We start from the raw sequence: 19,976 nt of genomic DNA on the forward strand, positions 1-19,976 counted from the left end.
TTGATTTTCTTGAAAACAAGAAAGTGAATCTTGATTTTTTCTTTCTTTCGTGTACGCATCTAAGGCCTTGCTAACAAATTCCTGAATGGTCCCATTTACTTTGGAACGCATTTGTCTGGCCTTTGACCTCGTTATTGGGCATTGTGGTAATTTGAGCCCATCAAGTTCTTGTGCTTGGGTTGGGCCTTTGTGACTCGTATCATTCCCCCCTTCCTCAAAAAGATTCGTCCTCGAATCTGAAAAATCAAATGGGGACAAGTCAGCCACATTAAATGTAGAACTTACATTGTACTCACCAGGTAGATCAATTTTATAGGCATTGTCGTTGATCCGCTCGAGTACTTGGAAAGGCCTATCGCCCCTTGGGTCCAGCTTGGTCTTTCTTTTTGTAGGAAATTGTTCTTTCCTCATATGGACCCTAACCCAATCTCCGGGTTCTAGGATAACCCGTTTGCGCCCCTTGTTTGCTTTGTTGGTGTTGGCATCATTTGTTTTGGCTATCCATTGCCTAGCCTTCTCATGTAAGGATTTCACCAACTCAGCTTTCTGTTCGCCATCTAAATTAACAATGTGTTCAAGTGGTAATGGCACAAGATCAAGTACTATTAGTGGGTTAAAACCATAAACAAGTTCAAATGGAGAATAACCAGTTGTAGAATGAATAGATCTATTATATGCAAATTCAACAAATGGTAAGCATTCTTCCTAATTTCTAATGTTCTTTCCTACAACAGATCGTAATAAGGTTCCTAAGATACGATTAACTACTTCAGTTTGGCCATCAGTTTGGGGGTGACATGTAGTGGAATAAAGTAATTTCGTACCAAGCTTACCCCACAATGCCTTCCAAAAGTGGCTAAGAAATTTGACATTTCTGTCAAAGCAATTGTTTTAGGGATGCCATGAAGTCTTACCATCTCTTTAAAAAATAAGTCTGCCACATGTGTAGCATCATCTATTTTGTGACAAGGAAAAAAATGTGCCATCTTTGAAAACCTGTCAACAACAACAAATATACTATCTCTTCCTTTCTTAGTTCGAGGAAAACCGAGAATAAAATCCATGGATAAATCTACCCAAGGTAAAGTAGGAATTGGTAAAGGAGTGTAAAGGCCATGAGATATTACCTTAGATTTTGATTGTTTACATGTAATGCACTTGGAACATACCTTTTCGACATCCTTCTTCATATGTGGCCAATGGAAGTGTTCTTGCAAGATGTCTAGTGTTTTGGCCACTCCAAAATGTCCCATTAAACCCCCACTATGGGCCTCATGACTCAATAAGTCTCTCATGGAACACTTTGATATGCATAACCTGTTTATACGAAAAAGAAAGCCATCTACAAGATAAAAATTTTCAAAAGTAGTATGTCCACAATTCTTATAGATATGGCCAAAATCAGCATCATCATCATATAACTCCTTAATATGTTCAAACCCTAAGACTTTAACATTCAATGTAGTTATTAAAGCATATCGTCTAGACAAAGCATCTGCAACTACACTATCTTTACCTGTTTTATATTTAATCACATAAGAGAATGTTTCAATGAATTCTACCCATCGGGTATGCCGTTTACTCAACTTACCTTGTCCCTTTAACCATTTAAGAGATTCATGATCTGCATGTATGACAAACTCATTATGCAGCAAATAATGTTGCCATACTTGAAATGCACGAACCAATGCCAACAGTTCTTTGTCATAAGTTGAGTAGTTTAATTGTGCACCATTCAATTTTTCACTAAAATAAACAATTGGTTGCTTATCTTGCATTAAAACGGCGCCAATTCCAATTCCTGAAGCATCACACTCAAGTTCAAAAGTATTAGTAAAATTAGGTAATTTAAGAAGAGGAGCAGAACATAACTTAGCTTTTAGGGTGTGAAAAGCCTTTTCTTGGGTTTCACCCCATTTGAAACCCACGGGTGTCTTTATAACCTCTATTAATGGGGCAGCAATAGTAGAGAAATCTTTCACAAATCATCTATAAAAACTAGCTAATCCATGGAAAGATCTCACCTCAGTTACTGATTTAGGAGTCGGACACTCATTGATTGCCTTGACTTTGTCCTCATCGACATGAATACCTTGAGCACTAACTATGAAACCTAAGAATATTAGCTTATCACAAAAGAATATGCATTTATCAAGGTTGGCAAACAATTTTTCAGCTCGCAGAATATTTAAAATGGTTCTAACATGGAAAATATGATCATCTAATGTCTTGGAGTAAATTAAAATATAATCAAAGTAAACTACTACAAATTTACCCAAGTGGAGCCTTAAAACGTGATTCATTAATCTCATAAATGTACTACGTGCATTAGTAAGGCCGAAAGGCATAACTAACCATTCATACAATCCAAATTTTGTTTTAAAGGTTGTTTTCCATTCATCCCCTTCCCTCATTCGAATTTGATGATAACCGCTTTTTAAATCAATTTTAGTAAATATGATTGAGCCATGTAATTCATCAACCATATCATCAAGTCTAGGAATTAGATGTCGATACTTTACCGTTATTTTGTTGATTGGGCGGCAATCAACACACATTCGATACGTACCAGCTTTCTTTGGTACCAATAAGACAGGAACGACACAAGGGCTTAGGCTCTCACGAAAGTACCCTTTATCTAGTAATTCCTCAACTTGCCTTTGCAATTCCTTTGTCTCCTCGAGATTGCATCTATAGGCTGGTCGATTTGGTATTGAAGCTCAGGGTACTAAGTCAATTTGATGCTCTATCCCACGTAAAGGTGGTAAACCTTTAGGGGCCTCACTAAAAACATCCTCATAATCCTGCAAAAGACACTGAAACACACTAGGAAAATTTTTGTTAATGTCAGATAAAGATAAATAAATTTGCCTAAACCTTACAAGGATACAAGGCTGTTTATTGAGTATGGCTCTTCGCACATCTTTTTTTGTTGCCAAAATTTTTTTTTCTCTCATTTTACCACTTGTGGATTCACTCACCTTTAGGCTTTTTAGATTTTGACTTTTTTCACTACTAGCCTCTTTTCTCTGTCTTTTGTACTTGTCTTTTCTCCCTTACACCCTCACAAAATTTCATCATCTTCAATTGATCTTTATATACATCAGTGGGATTTAAAGGAGCAAAAGTGAATTTTCGGCCTTTAAACACAATAGAGTATCAATTAAGCTTACCTTGGTGTGTAACATCACGATCAAATTGCCAAGGCCGTCCAAGGAGCTAGTGTGACGCATGCATTGGGACCACATCACACCATATCTCATCCTCATAATTCTCGAGCTTAAAAGTGACCAATGACTGTGTTGTAACTTTCACTTCGGAGCATTCGTTAAGCCACTGAAGGTGATATGGCTTAGGGTATTTGGTACAATGCAACTTTAAAGAATCCACCAAATAGCTGCTCACCACATTCGAGCAACTCCCACTATCAATAATGAGTGAACATAAGTTACTTTTAATAAAACACTGAGAATGGAAAATATTGGTCCTTTGTTTATCAACATCATCTTTCATCTGGATGTTAAGGGTTCGGCGAACTACAAGGCATTGAAAATCAGCAAAGTCCCATTCTTTTGGTGGTTCAACCAACTCTTCGCCATTATCACTGTCATCCACAAGTTCTGGCATATCTGGATCTGTTTTATAAGAGTTGGAAGTGTTCTCACCATTATCTTTTAGAAGAAGTAATCTCGTGTTAGGGCATTCCCTACTATAATGACCACGCCCTTTGCACTTAAAACATTCAATCTCACGAGTCCTCTTCACATTCGAATCACCTAAATTGGGCTGCTTAGAAGGTGTTTGCGCTTTAACAGTAGCCCCATTTTTCCAATCTGATTTCTTACTTCCATTACTCAAAGAAGACTTATTAGTAACAAAAGGTGATTTTGAACTTTTAAAATCAGAATTGGAAGTGTTACCTCTGTAATATTGTGAAGTAGAGAAGGAACCAAACCTTTGTTCCTTTAATTGTTGCTCGATCTCAATGGCTTTATGAACTGCTTCTTCTAAATCAATATAAGTTTGTAGCTGCGATGTATTAGCTATTGGCCTATTCAAACCATCAATAAATCACACCATAGTTGTTTTCTCATCCTCCTCCACATTATCTCTTTGAATGAGCATCTCCATCTCCTTAAAGTATTCATCCACTATCCTACTACCTTGAACAAGTCTTCTAAGCTTTGTTTTAATCTCTCTATAGTAGTGAGGTGGAATAAATCTTTTACGCATAATGTGTTTCAACTCATCCCATGTCAAAATCTCACCTTCATAATTCCGATGACGATTCACCCTAAGTTGAGTCCACCAACTTAATGCATAATCTGAAAATTCTAGCGTTGCTAACGCTACCTTTTCATCATCCGGACATTTATAATATCAAAACATAAGTTCAATCTTAGATTCTCATTCACAATAAGCTTCTGGATCATTCTTACCACGAAATTGGGGAATTGTGAACTTCGGTTTTGCCAAAGAGGGTTGCCCACGATCATGAAAATCATAATCAGTTGTAGGGACACGTCGAGGAGCGCGCCTATGAGCAGGAGGTTGGTTATCCACATCTTCTTTAATTGGATCTTGATATTGAGGCTCTTGATTCAATCGTACCTCATTTAAAGTAGCACTCAAAGTTCTGAGTAAGGCAGCCTGTTCGTCTAACTGTTATTGGAATTTTGTAAATGTGTCGTAGACATCATTATGATCATTATCACCTTGACCAATCCTATACATTTTCAACAACCTGCAAAACAAACACTCAACACTCAAAAAGGAAAATTAGCAAATCTCACTGTTAATCACTCAAAAAGAAAAATCAAACTCTCAATGAGGTAGAATTCAGTCTTGTGAGTTCTTTAGTAGAGTCTATATCAACAAATTAGAAAGTGTCTGAACCGAAACTACCAAAGAATCCTAATTTGCACTAGGATGCCAAAAACAGACAAGACACCAATTGATTTGTGTTGCACCGAAGAAGAATTGTGCACACCTTAAAATCCTACTAACACAAGAAAAAAGAAGGTGTTAGATAGTGTAAAGGGAGAATAAAGGCAAAACAAATGAAAACCTACAGCTAAGAATCAATAAAAATTGCTGAAATCCAAAAACCCGAAAAATTGTGGAGTAACTTGACAACTTCGTTCGAGGTGTTCCTGACCTCCAAAAATCATGAAATTAAATCTAGAATGTCCTTAAATATTTAATTTTTGATCTGGAAAGTTTGGCCACCAAACTCAACCCGCTAAATATTTTTTTTAATTTTTATTGGATTTCATCTTTTTCAATTTTTTTGACTTTTTCGACTGATTTTTTTGTGGAAAATATTTTATTATAATCAATATCAAGGCCAAAAATATGCATGTAAAATTTTAGATCAATCAGAAAGAATTTACCCACTCGAATGAATTTTTTTCCAAAAAAATTTCTAGGTAAAACTGCTGTTTGTAGTTTTAAAAAATAGAGATCAGTTTAGAACTCAACCAAGAAGACCCAAAATGCCCAAAATCTGATACCAAATGATAGAGGGTTGCGAGCGGACCAAGATCGAGTTGTCAAGTCACGGAAAACTCTTACGAAAACTCTAAACGAATGGATCTGAAACGAAACAGAGAATTAATATTAGATTCGATTAGATCTGAAAACGAAAATTCCCAAATCAATAAATGAACAGCAAGGATCAAACGCCCTTAGGTATGAATAATCTTGGAAGCCAAGAACACGGGACTGCGTTCAATTTAGGCTCCAATCTGCCGAATCTGAAAAAAATAACACAAAACAACAAGTTAATTTTAAAAATCCAGCAAATCGATTGAATCAGAAAATAGGAAATTGGGTCAGCAAGATCAATTGAAATTGAAGATTGGAGAACATTTTCTTGATGCCAAAGATTGTTGCAAGATAGATTTTGAACTTTGGGAATGGCTGAAACGCAACAAGAACAATTAATCCCAAATTAATCAACAAATCGGCACAAGCAGAAATTAATAAAGAAGAACGAACAGCAAGAAAATAAAGAAATGTCCTAAGAAGCCTTGAAATCCCGAAAGATTTCACAACTACCTTCAAACGGCTCTAATCTCCCCTCCAATGAAGATCAATGGCAAGAAGAAGGCTGAAGATGGCTCCCACAATCAAAAAGATTGTTAAAACTACTTCTAAAGAAAACTCAAGAGAAAATTCTTGAAGAACTCAAAGAGAATTTTCACTCAAAACAAATCTGAAATTTTCAATGTAATTGTAATGTAATCAATAGGGTGCCCGGTCATGCCTATTAATAGGCCTTCTACCTATTTCCTAATCTCATTAGGAAAACTTAATAAATTAAGAGGGAAATTCGGCCAAGGCATTTTAATGGGATGCTTGGGCCAAATTTTGACATTTAATAATCCTAAATTCTAAAAATTAAACTAGATATTTAAACAATTAAAATCTTTTACAAATTGGGCCACCTTAACAATTTGGCTTGGTTTTTAACTAAGTATGGTTTGACTTCTTGGTTGGGCTTGGAATCATCTTATTGGGCATTGCCTTCAAGAACTTGGGCTTGTAGTCCATCTCCTACTGAAATTGGTTCGTTGATGCTCGTAACAGAGATCCGATGCGCTTTGGCTGCAAGATTCGGTTTCTTGGACCAAGATTTCCAAGATTTGAAATCTTAATTTTCTTGATTCTTGAAATCGCTCCAAACAGCAAAATTGGGCCAAGATTCGGTTTCTTGATTTTCTTGAAAAGAAGAAAGTGAATCTTGATTTTCTCTTTCTTTCGTGTACGCATCTAAGGCCTAGCTAACAAATTCCTGAATGGTCCCATTTAGTTTGGAATGCATTTGTCTGGCCTTTGACCTCGTTATTGGGCCTTATGGTAATTTGAGCGCATCACGTTCTTGAGCTTGGGTTGGGCTTTTGTGACTCGTATCATAAGATCTGTGTTTTAATCCGCTCCACTGCAACTTCAGGGAGATAGGATTGTAGCTTTACTGATCCGTCCTCTAGGGAACATGACCTATAAAATCCATTTCATGGACCTATGTATGCCTAGTGATTAGGATGTTATGATCGGAATGAATCAAAATCTCCTAACTAAATGTGCATGCATGAATGCAAAAATGTCATGAAAATGATCCTTTAATGATTGAGTTGTGATTGCTCATTATTCATTAAGGCTCTATTACCAACACGCTAGAACGCTATCTTGTTTGGCTGGTAACACTTATCTCTTACTTAATCGGATCGCCCCCACTGTAATCTTCAAAGTTCAATCCACTGTAATCTTCAAGGTTTAGTTCACTGTAATTTTGGGACATAAAATTTGAACCATCTTCTTCCCACTGTAATTTAGGAGTATAAGGTCTGGCTCTTTCTCAATCCTCTCCCACTACAATTCAGGGATACAGGATCTGAATCTCTTTGGTCTCCTACACCATTCTTAGGGTGTTGTACCAAATGTTTATGCACAATCGTAGTACTTTCTCTTCTGAGAAACATCTTCTTATCACTCGATGATCATTTCTTGTTTGTTCATTGAAACTTTGTCACCAACACGACATTTTGTCGTTTTGTTCAATCCATGTTTGGACAACAAAATCCGAAAGGATGGTCTTAATCTAGACTTTTCCTCCCTAGACATTTCGACCTTTAAACTTGGTGTGTTCTAAACAATAGTCCTGTTTCAGGTTCCTGTATTATTCAGTAATATGTAAAACTCCTTTTGCTTGAATATTCAGTCTATTAATCGTTATATCAATGAAAAATGCTTGAAAAAGATTTACACAATGGACAAGATGAAATATTATTGAGAACAAAGCTCGAAATAATTTAATTAAGATAACAAATTTTGCTAAAATAAGATGAAAAAGATTATCACAATGGATAAGATGAAATTTTATTGAGAGCAAAGCTCGAAATGAATAAATTAATCAAGGTAGCATATTTTGCCAATTTTCAAAATGAATAAGATAAAAACAGATGCCCCAGATATCGCAGCATGAGCTTCTCTGCATGAGCTTCTTGAGGACCCTTTTGAACTTGATGTGTATTTTGAGGATTCAGAATGCTTTGTCGATGCCCCAAGATGTAACATCACTCTTTCTTGCTAATTCAGGCATAGTAAGACTACCACATGCCCCACCTTTGATCAAAATTTGAATTGCCCTTTTTTTGGGTTTTCAATTCAAAACCCCTTTGGTCTCAATGCGCTTTTTTACAGGTTTTCACCTTGGCCTCTCCTTTCATTTCTTTTTTTCTTCTTTTTCTTTTTTCTTTATCTTTTCTTCTTCTTCTTTCTTTTTTTTTTGAAATATTCTTTAATTGAATCTGAACTTGTGGGATTAAGCTTGTTCTTGTTATCCCTTCTGATCAAAATCAACGCTTTTCCAAATAAGGCCTTCTTCATAAAATCCTTCCCAGTTTGACATTTCACTTTCTTATAAAGTTCTTTTTGTATGGGAAGAACCTTCTTCGTTACTAGGTCTCTCTCATGGAAATCTTTGGGGTGAACTTTTGGTGAGCTCGCATCATTTACTTTTGGTACATTTGACCATGACGGATAACTTTGAACAATCCTCTTCAATCGGGGTTAGATCCACAAAAAGCTCAAAGAGAAAGAATCTTGACTTCAATGGGTAAAATTGTAGTAAGCCAAAGAGAAAGATGTTGCCCCTGTACAGTTTTTTTTGCCTCTATTGCACTATTTACTTTGGGGCGATATGGTGTTAATCTTGAACATACTGCAAACTTCTGATGTCGTGTCGTTGTTCAAATTCAATGCATGGTCTAATATGATCCTTTTTTGGCATTCCATATTGACATATGATTTTTCAAGGATTTGCTGATTTTCGACTTCGTGGCATTGGCATATGAAGCAACTTCCACCCCCTTAGTGAAGTAATCAATGACCATAAAGATAAGTTGATGACCGCTAGAATCTTTCGGTGCGATCAGCTCGATGACATCCATGCCCCTCATTAAGGAAGGCTATGGCTTCTATTGATTTTTTAAGGTAGGATCTTGTTCTGCCATCCTTAACAAATCAGGAGATAAGCTACAATCCCAATCCCCATCAAAGTCCTGAGGTTCCTCTGGACACATATCTTGCTCAGAAGGATATTCTAAGTCAATAGCAGTGTCGCTCATGTTTTTGATATCTGGAGACCTGTTGTAGGGACGAAGACAGATCCAAAGAATAAAAGAATCTAATAATATTTATTTGTACAGTATGATTATGAATGAAATGGAAACAATGGAAGAATATTGCTCGAAGTGAGAAACAAAGACACATGTTTATTGAAATAAGGATGCTGGACATAAGTCAATTTCACAAAAGGATTCTTATTGCTCCTAGGCTTAGAGCAATAAGCATGTTTTGGACATTACTTTGAATTATCTTTAAACAATACATGGATCTTTTCCACAGTCCCATTGTTCAAAACATTCCTTGATAAATTCTCAGTTCTTTTTGGACACGACGCTAACGTTAAAATTCCCCAACATTCCTTCCGGGTCTTCTACTTCTTCGAAGAATTCCAACTCTTTTTTATCCATTAGGCTTTGCACCAAAGCTTTAAATTTAGCGCACTCTTAGATTTCATGACCTTCTTCAGCATGGAACTCACAGTAACTCCTCATCCCTTTTGGCCTCCTCTCCGAATTCTGAATGATTAATCCCATGTCTATCATTTGTTTCAAAACTCATTTCAATGGGGTTTTTACATCTGCAACATTGGTTTTTGTTCTCTTTCCTCCATTCTTAATTATAGCGTTTACCCCTGAGTCTGGGTGATTGGGTAACGAATTTCCTGCCATTTTAGGTCTTGATGGATCGTCAAATTTTACGATGCCCATCTTGATGAACCTTTCAACTAACTTTTTAAATATGGCACAGTTTTCAATTAAGTGTCCTGTTATTCCCGCATGGTATTCGTATTGTGAGTTCGCATCATACCATTTCAGGAACGGAGGTTGCACGGGTTCCACATAGCATGGGGATACCACATGAGCATCAAACAGATTTTGATACAATTCTTTATACGTCATCGAGATGAGTGTGAACTAGAGTCTTTCTATGTTTGGCCTTGAGTTGGATTTTTCCTTGAAGTGCTTTGATAACCAGCGGTTATGGCCCTCAGTTGGCCCATTATGACCGATTTTGAATACCCTATACTATACAAGCTCAAGTTGCTCACTTCATTTTCATTGTTGTTTGGGGTTGATCTTTTGACACTTTCTCCCGCTTCTATCTTCCCACTTCTTATGGTGTTTTCAATCATCTCACCAGACATTACCATATCTGAGAAGTTTATGGTAGTGCTTCCCAACATGTGGTTAATGAATGGGGCCTTTAAAGTGTTGATAAAAAGTATCGTTATTTCTTTTTTCCAGAAGAGGTGGCTGGACTTGTGTTGCTACCTCTCTCCATCTTTGGGCATATTCCTGAAGCTCTCAATTTGCTTCTTTTCCATGTTCTGCAGTGTAATTTTGTTAGGTGTCATGTTTGTTACGTGGCCATATTACTTCATGAAAACCTGTGCCAGGTTCTTCCATGAGTGGATATTGGCACGGCTTAACTGGTTGTACCATTTGACAGCTGACCTAATCAGATTGTCTTGGAAGTAGTGAATTAGCAGGTGATTGTTATTAACATACCCTGTCATTCTTCGGCAGAACATCGTGATGTGAGCTTCAGGACAACTAGTCCTATTATAATTTTCAAATTCTGGAGTCTTGAATTTTAGCGGGAGTACTAGATCTAGGACCAAACTCAGATTCCTAGCGTCAACCCCGTGATGGTAGTCAGCAATTTCCATTGCTTTGAGTTTTTCCTCCAACCACTTGTACCGATCTTCGAGTTTCTTTGGCAGTTCTACGCTTGCGGTTTCTATTTCATCTAGATCAGGAACTACATGATTGGTTGTATTGTCCCTCGGATTGGAACCTGAGTCTGTTTGAAAGTTCATTGGTACTGAGGCACCAGCCTGGTATTGAGGTCTAATAGTGACAGGTACTCTTTGCGGGCACATATCTGGTTGTGCCTGGGTGCTCGTCAGGGTGAAACCTGAAGGATAAACAGGGTCCTCATGATCAACCCCAGAATCATCTACAGGGCTTTTTCCTTTTGCAATGTCTTGTTGGATTTTATCTAGTCGTTCCTGCATCTGATCTTGCATCTCCTTTTGCAATTGTTCCGATCTTTCTAACCTATGATCCATTACTTTTGTTTTTGACGAGTACGGTAGTGATATTTGGTTGGTGGATTCTTGTTGGTTTCCAGATTAACTGAAATAATCTCGTTTAATTAGGGTTATTTCATGAAATGTAATGCAGATGAATGGAATGAATGCAAAAAGAGACGTTGATTCTGATTTAATTCTATTAGAACAACTTTACCAGAAAATAAATCTCTTTACATAAAACGGATATATATACGACTTTTCCCTCATACTCTAGACGGATACATCGATCCTTTTCTTCATGTCCAAATGCTAAGATCGGCTCTCGAGAATTTTCTAAAAGGGCGCCTCTTCGATCTCCTTCTTGTTTGATCCGAGTCGCGACCCATTGTTCACTCATCTTCGTGACGCTTGTTGGCTCCTTTAAAAGAGTTGGAACATTATCGACTCTTGAATAACTTTCGTCAACTTGAATCCTCGAGCTACAATGCGAAGCTGTGTACTCATTCATCAAACTATCATCTTTACCTCGTTACGTTTTCTAGGACCATGTTTGGACGACCGTATTGTCTTCCATTTTATCAAGAAACTCATTTTCTTATGACAAGCTCTCTATTTAGATACTGAACATGAATCAACACCTCTTTTATGATAAAGATGCAATGCAATCATGGTCAAAGGAAAAACAAAGCAAGTCAGCATAACAAGAAACTAAAATTCAAAGCATATAAGAAATAATTAAAGTTGCTATTCAGGAAACCGCTAGGGTTCGGTAAGGTTCTACCTAGGGTAGGATCCTAGGGCTCATTATATGTGGTTTGGTTCTAAAGTAAAGGGCACCTGAACCGGCAGATTCCTCGATCCTTACCCATTGTAGGCTTATACAGACCAAGTTCAGTTCAGGGGGACAGATTTCCCTATGGCTACACAGAGATGAAAATCTCACGAAGACATAGGTACGAATGTATCCCGAAAGTGATCCACTATCCTGCACGGAGGTGAAAAACCTCACGAAGGACTAGTTTCTCACTCCCACTTAAAAGGGTAAGATCGAGTGGTCATGCAATGCCATGTGCAGAAATATATCAAAACTTAAACTAACACAACAATTATAACCACCTTGATAAAGACCAAAATAAAGACGAATGAAATGCAAAGAAAGGATCATAAATTTAAACCAAATCTTTGGTTTTCGACAAAAAGACAAAAGTAATCAACACGTGGCTTGACTCTTTTTTCAATTCCCTAGTGGAGTCGCCAAGCTCTTGACACATTTTTTTGATAAAAAGAGTCGACTTCAATTTTGAAAACAAAAACGAACATAGGAGTCGCCATCAATCTTTTTTTAATGAGGTGTGATCGGGTCACCTCGAAAAACAATTTTTCAATAAACGATTTAGATTTATTAAAACAATGCTTTTGGTCTGTGAAATTTAGAAAAATAGGTTCGGGAGTCGGTTACGTACGAGGAAGGATTAGCACCCTCGTAACGCCCAAAAATTGGTACCTAGTTGATTAATTAGTGTCTTAGTGTCGAAGATTCTCTCGATTTTAGAAAAGGCCATACTCCGTAAGTTAGAACACGATCTTTTATTAATTCCTGAGATTATTTTTATAAAAAAAATTATGTTTGAAAATACTCGTGTATTTAGATTTATCGCGAAAATCAAAACCCCATAAGTTAGGGTACGACCTTCTCGAATTGAAACACGAAATTGTTCTTATTCAAAAGTCATAAATTAAAAGGATATTTTTCTATTTAGGTTAAACAAGAAATCGAAACCCAACACGTTAGGGCACGTCTTCTCAAATTTTCAAACGCAAAATATTACCTTATTTCGAGATTTTTTTAATTTGGATAAAAAGAAAATGAAATGCTTAAAAATGTATGTTTAATTTATTAGGTTTTTAGAGAAATCGTTTAATATGCAAAAGGAATTGTACATGGCTATTAATAATAATACAACATGCATTTGAAACAAAGGCCTAACATACATCGTAAAATACAAATGTTTTAATACTTAAAAGTTCTAGTATCAATGTGCATGAATTATAGTAATACAATGGCAAGTAGAACATTACGAACTTAACAACGACAATGCACATAATACTAATAGATCTAAATTTTGGAAGCATTTGAAATTAATAAAAAAATAGATAGCGAAAATAAAGGCACGAATAATACGCGTCAACCAATAAACATAAAGCAAATGAATAATAAATAAATGAAAGACATATAAGTTTAATTGGAAATTTAAAGCAAATAATTAAACGAATATCAAATAAAATAAATAAATAAAATAAAATTAGTAACCGTTTTTTTAAAAAAGAATGAAATTTGAATTTAAATTGATTAAGGATTGAATTGGAGTTTAAATAAAATCAGTGGGTTAGATTTGAAATAAAAAATTGGAGTCAATTGGAACACGCGCAAAGATGCAGGGGCCAATTGGGAAATTAATCCCTGACCCTTAAAGCGCATCGTTTCGCGCGGGACCACATCAAAATAGGTACAAAATCTACGGAGCCAAATTAAAACACAAAATGAAAAGCCAAAGGACCAAATGGAAAGAGGGTGACAATGTGAAAGTACCCGCAGCGCAAATAGCCTATATGGCACAAAAACAAGCGAACCTTGGCTGCGAGTCGGGTTGAAATTCGGGTAAGGGCAAAACGACACTGTTTTGGAGCTGTTGAAGCCAGCCTTAAATGACGTCGTTTAAAGGGGCCTATAAACGGAATTTTTTAAAAAAATTTTCATTCTCTTCTTCCTTTTCAAAAAAAGAAAAAAAACTCTCAACACTTTCCCCTCTCTGCAAGCTCCGACTAATGGCCACCGTACCGGCCGTCAGATCGCCAGTGTCAGCGCCGCTGCGTACGGTGGCTGGCGGAGGTATAAAAATGCTTCCTTTTAGATCTCAACCTCTTGAGTCTGAATCCGGCCTCAAAACAACCAAAAAACGAAAGAAAAGGGCCCTCAACGCTCCCCTACAGCCGATTCTGTCACCGAAGAAAGAGCCTCCGACGATGAGAATATGGATCGACCCCGGTGAGTTCCCTTTTTTATTTTTTTATATTTCTTAGTATTTAGTTTATAAAAAAGAAAAATGAAAAAATAATAAAATGAAAATGGACAGAAAAATAAAAATCTAAAATAAGAAAATCGCCTTTAAAGAAAATCTTTTTCTTTTTTATTTCTCAAATCTCCCTCCCTAAAAAAAGGAAGCCATTTACAAAACACTCTACTTCGGCTTTTATAGCCGATTTACAACCTTTTACTGTTTTTTTTGTTTATGACTTGTTTTTGTTGTTTGTCTACTTGTTGTTTGTCTTTCTTTTCTGTTGTCTTCTTGCTTGCGTGGTGCTGGTGATAGAGGTGTCAGACGCGTGGTGATGGCATGAGATGGAGGCTGACGGAAGCAGATGTAACAGAGGCGGCAGTGGCTAGGGGTGGCACACTAGGGTTTTTTTGTGTAGTGTTTTAGTTTGGGTTATTGGGTCTTAATCTGTATTGGATTTTTATTTTTTTTGTTTGTTTTTGCCTGGGCAAAATTGGCCCATAACACCATCACTTTAGATTAATTTGGAATGGCAAGACTTGCTTAATTAGATATCAATTAAATAGTATTGGGAACTTTTGGGGTTAAGAATAAAATGTTCATTTGGTTCATTCTGACATCAAAAAATTTAACCAGAGTATGATTCAGTCAAGTTTGAGTAGCTTGTGATTAGGGTTGCTTGCTTTCACTTTAGATTCATGGCAAAAAATGAGGCACTAACATAGAAACTAAAAGTCGGTATATTATCTTCCACATAAAAATAAGAGAAAAAAATTGAAAATGATGTTAAGGAGCATGCCTGATTCGATAGGTTTGATGCTGTTTCTGATAAACTATTTATTCTTGTTTGTTATATTGATGTCTCTGAATAGTTGTATCTATTAATGCGATTTCTCCTAGAATATTGATTCATGCATGTTGTACAAAATTCATTGCATTGTGGTGTCACTGAATTCTTAAATACTAATTTTCTACATGAATCTAATTTTCTGCAGGAGCTCGGTGACATGACTGCTGTAAAAGCAGAGGATATATTGACCACCTTATAGAGTCTAGAACTGATTTAGTACAAGAAAGGTCAACATGTTATCTGTGCAAACCCCAAGGTCTTGGATTGCCATCTAAAAGCAATTGGCCATGGTGGTCTTGAGGTTGATGTTAGCAAATTAATCTGGGCATCATATAAAGAACAGAGTTAATGATGCTACTCATATAAAGAACAGGTTAGAATTACACTAACGAGTTTGTCTACTTAGTAGCTGTTTAGTTAGGAATTCGTAGCTTCTTGTATTTTATGTATAAAGCTAAGGTCTTAGATTATGAGATTAGAAACTCAAACTTAGATAAACTCAAGAGCTATTTACATTCTAGATGTACTTATTGCAATCACACCATCACCGGTGTCATATGAGACATGTCGGGACAAGCTAACTTGTATATGTTTTATTACACCGTGAGTTACAATATAACGACTTCTTCTCTCTCTCTCTCTCTCTCTCTCTCTCTCTCTCTCTCTTTCTTATGTTTGACATTTGATTTGATTTCCACCTGTGTTTGAATGGAAGTTGTTGCTCGCAACCTTATTGCTTCTAAATGGGTTTTATAATCATATTTCATGTCCAACTTTTCTCTACCCTTGGTTTGGTAGTGTTGTTGGAAACATAGTGGAGGAGATAAATGGTGACAATCTTTGAGAGTTTTCTCTATCGTTAGTTGGTTGGTTATCTTTAGATGATTGTCATTTAATCTACCATTCACCGTCTTCTCCCCTTTTATGTTTGTCTATTAGATTTGACAATTGATGCTAAGGAAGGTAGTATATCTTTTATAAATCATATATAAAATTATACGTATTAGGACAATGCTGTTGTTATTATGTGGTGTACTACTAATTATGCATTTAGATAATATTGTTAATTTCTAGTATTAATTGTGGTTTGCAAGCTAATTTATGATTATTCAATACTTGTTTTTTTATTTTTTTATAACACAATTACAAATAATTTATTTGACTTTGGTTGTTTTTAATTTATGACGATTAATATTGTAGCTTAATAATTGAGTATTATTGTATATTTAATTTGATTTATTTATTTATAAATAAATCATTGCAATATATGTAAAACAATTTAAAATATAAAAATTTATTAATATGTATATAAATTTATTAATATATGTAAAAACAACTTTTTCGGAAAATATTTTTAGGAAATCTGCCAAACAACAGAAAATATTTTACATAGATTCATCAAAACACCAAAAAATATTTTCAATAAATCATTTTCCAGAAAAGTAAATCATTTTCCAGAAATCATTTTTCGAAAAACATTTTACTGGCAAACAAACGGACCCTAAGTCTATATTTAATTTTTCTTAGCTTTATTAGATATTTATTAAAGTGTTTAAATATGTTTTAATTTGTCATAGTCGAATTTAATATTGGATTCAATGTTTTCTAGGTGCAGCTGAATACATGAATGACAATTAAAGCTTGGTGCATGCATGGCTGGATGCAACGAATAGAAAGATTCATGCATGGTCAGCTACAACGTATGGTGTGCTGGTTATTGGCCTTCCCAAGTACCTATTAGGCCAAAGAGTAACTGCCCATTTACTTTCTCAAGTTGGCCGAACAAATTCCCATGCTGCTTCAATGAGTTCACACCAGCCGATTTTCCCATTCACATTTGTTGTCCATTTGGTTTTGAGCTTTCACATTCAAGTGACCTTTCAAGTTGGAAATCACACTTCAGGTAACTCTTCAAGTTGCTCATTTAAGCCTCCCACATTCGGCTGAATCAAAGCAAATTAATTGAGCTTAATTAAAGCACATGGCCGAACCTAGACATGGCCAACCGGTTTCCTAAGCTGCCAATTACAGTTAGCTGATTTTTCTTCTCCTAGAAGCTGTCCAATGACGTCCCAAATAGTTGAATATAGACAAGGCAAGTAATAGTTTTATTCTAATACATTTTATCTCATTTAAGGCCGAATGCTTAGTCTTTAAGTCATGTAACTTTGTCCATTCGGGTAGCCTAGGAATAGCTATAAATACTTATCTAATTTCACTTTGTAAGGATCTTTAATCAAATTTTAATCAAATTGAACTTTGAGTTCTTTTTGAGGTTTTCTCCTCTCCAAATTTCTTTCGGGTCTCGCTTGACTTATCTGCTTGTCAATGGCGTCAACCCGATTCTCTTTTTGATACCTTTGGTTCCTACCTTTTTAGGTAACGGGTCAAGGTCCTTTTTCTTCAATCACCAACCCGCCTTATGCCATATAAGTCCCGGGTCGCACTCTTTATAGTGTTGGTTCGTTCTTAACGCTTAAGTTCAAATTCTATTCCATTTCAAATTCTATTCCATCCATTATCAAAATTAGCTATCTTTAATTCCGCTGCTTACTTAAACCCATCTAAATTATATTTAACCTACTTCAATCTTAATTGCACCCATTTTTTTATTATTTATCCAACTACAAGACTATACAAGTTAGGAAAGCTACTTTCTCGTTGACGATCGGGCAGCTAAGACGACTCGACTCACTGACCCGAGGCGGATCTCATTATTTGGTACCAGAGCTCGCTAAAATGAGAAGTATCGACCTGCGAGGTCAGTCCAAAGTAGCTTCGTGAAAAAAAAAATTCGAGAAAAAAAATTCATGTATAAAAAAAGACACTCAATTGTATTTTTTTCATCTTTTCTAATTGAAAAAAATATATTTGAAATATTAAAAAAATTAAGAAGTTAAGAAAAAAAATTCTTGAAAGTTTAAAGTGTTTTATCTTTTATAGCCCGTTCTTATATCACCCTATACACCACACCTAAACCTATTTCAATTTTCTTTCAGCCTACCCTAACCCATTCATCATTTTTCCTTGTAACCCATTTGAAGTCGACACCTTTAGACTCAGATTTCATCTAAAGAGACTCTTATGAAATTACGAGAGAAGAACAGAGTGGTAAAAGGCACGAGTGTGTGAACCCAATAGAGAGAAGAAAAAGCCAATAGTGAGCATAAACACGAGTGTGAGTGCTAAATTATTTTCTTTTCTTTCCGAGTGACTAGTGAGGTTTTGTGCAATAAAATCATGTTTCGAGAAAAGTATTTAGCATTTGAATTTCAGGATTTGGTGAAAGAGATGGGTCGATTACTCGATTGAAAATTAGAACCTATAAAAGGACGATTGAAGCGAATAAATGAACTAGCCCAACGTAAGCAAATATCACCAAGTCAAAAAACGGAGTCAAGGCCATCACGTAGACAAAGATCCCATGACTACTCGAAAAGAGATCTATACTGTGATTCCCACTCATCGAGGAATTCGAGTAGAAAGAGAGAAAACTTTAAGTTTGAGAACTTCTGAGATGTCACACGAGAAAGTAGAAATATCTTGTCAAGTGCGTCAAGGCAATCATCCATGGAGAAATATTCACGACAAGTAAAACTTGGTTCATATGTAGATTCTTTCCCTTATTTCTGTCAAAAAACTTATCATTCTGATTCATTTGTATCATCTTCATGTTGTACTGAAAGAACGAGGCAAAAAGAAAAAGAAATAAAAAGAAAAGAGAGACAATAGATGATAGTGAGAGAAAATGAGCGGATCCTAAACGAACTCGAGAGAAGAAAAAAAGAAATGAAAGAAAAAGAAATTGAAAAAGAAAATGAAAGAGAGTTTGAAAATGAGTTAGAAAAAGAAACAAAAGAAAAAGAAGATAGTGAGCGAGAACAAGTGAGTAATGTTTCCACTAACCAACATGTGAGTTTTCCTCGTGTTGTTTCTTTTCAGGTTTCTGAAGAATTGATTAATAAGTTTCATCTAATTTACCTCCCAAAGGAAAGACAGTTCACATTGGGTAGAGAAGGTAACATTCTGAACGTCTCTACTCCACCTATGCCTAAAGGTAAGCAAGGTGAGGTTTCTATATCCTTTAAACAACCTTATTCGATTCATAGTAAAAACATTGCTTATGACATGGGTTTGGGAAAAGAACTATACCTTGATGTGGTCGATTTTAATGATGGCAAGGAAAATTTTGCTAGTGATAATTTTTGCATCGACCAGTATGTGGATGAAGTGAGATTCAATCATCATTAATATATTTCGAGCTTGTGTAATAAAAGGTTGCTATGCAAAGTGTTTAGTTCATATGAACGTGATGATGGTGTGACAGATCTACCTTGTCGTATAAATTTTGCATGTTTGAGTAAGTTTGAATGAGTGAGACTTGAGTTTTATGATTGTTTGAATGATTGTTTGATCACATCTTCTTTGATTAACATGAGTGGGACATTGGAAATTAAGAAACTCATGTTGCTTGTTGAATTGAGTGACCAAGCTTGTGTGTTCAAACCTGAAATTTGTTGTTTTAGGTCGATATGTGGGGAACTCAAGCATCCTAAATTTTGTGCGACAAATTTATGTTTGTTTGATGCTTGGCCTTTGGCTAAGGAAAAAAAATTTAAAGATTCTATTTATAACTTAAAATCGATCCTTGTTTAATCTATGTTGCTGGTTACTAAATTCTTGATTCATCATGAAATGGTAAGATACATCGATGATATTAAAATAAGGTAATTAAAGTTGCATGCTGTTGAGACAGTGGCTAGTGACATAGCTTTCGAAAAACCTCTTTATTTTGCTTTGGTTAACTGTTATTCTCTGTTTGTGGTTGACAATTTTGTTGTAAATGGAGGCATGAAGAATTGTTTACTAGATGTGCTCTGCATTGAAAAATCTGTTGATGATG

At 35.7% G+C, this 19,976-nt stretch overlaps 1 pseudogene; it reads left to right on the forward strand.

Moving 5' to 3' along the window:
- The window catches only part of LOC107902294 (histone acetyltransferase of the MYST family 1-like), an 81,919-nt pseudogene extending 66,249 nt beyond the window's left edge, over positions 1 to 15,670 (forward strand).
- The last annotated feature ends 4,306 nt before the right edge of the window (positions 15,671 to 19,976 follow it).

Source organism: Gossypium hirsutum, chromosome D05 (assembly GCF_007990345.1).
Source record: "Gossypium hirsutum isolate 1008001.06 chromosome D05, Gossypium_hirsutum_v2.1, whole genome shotgun sequence".
Classification (NCBI taxonomy): Eukaryota; Viridiplantae; Streptophyta; class Magnoliopsida; order Malvales; family Malvaceae; genus Gossypium; species Gossypium hirsutum.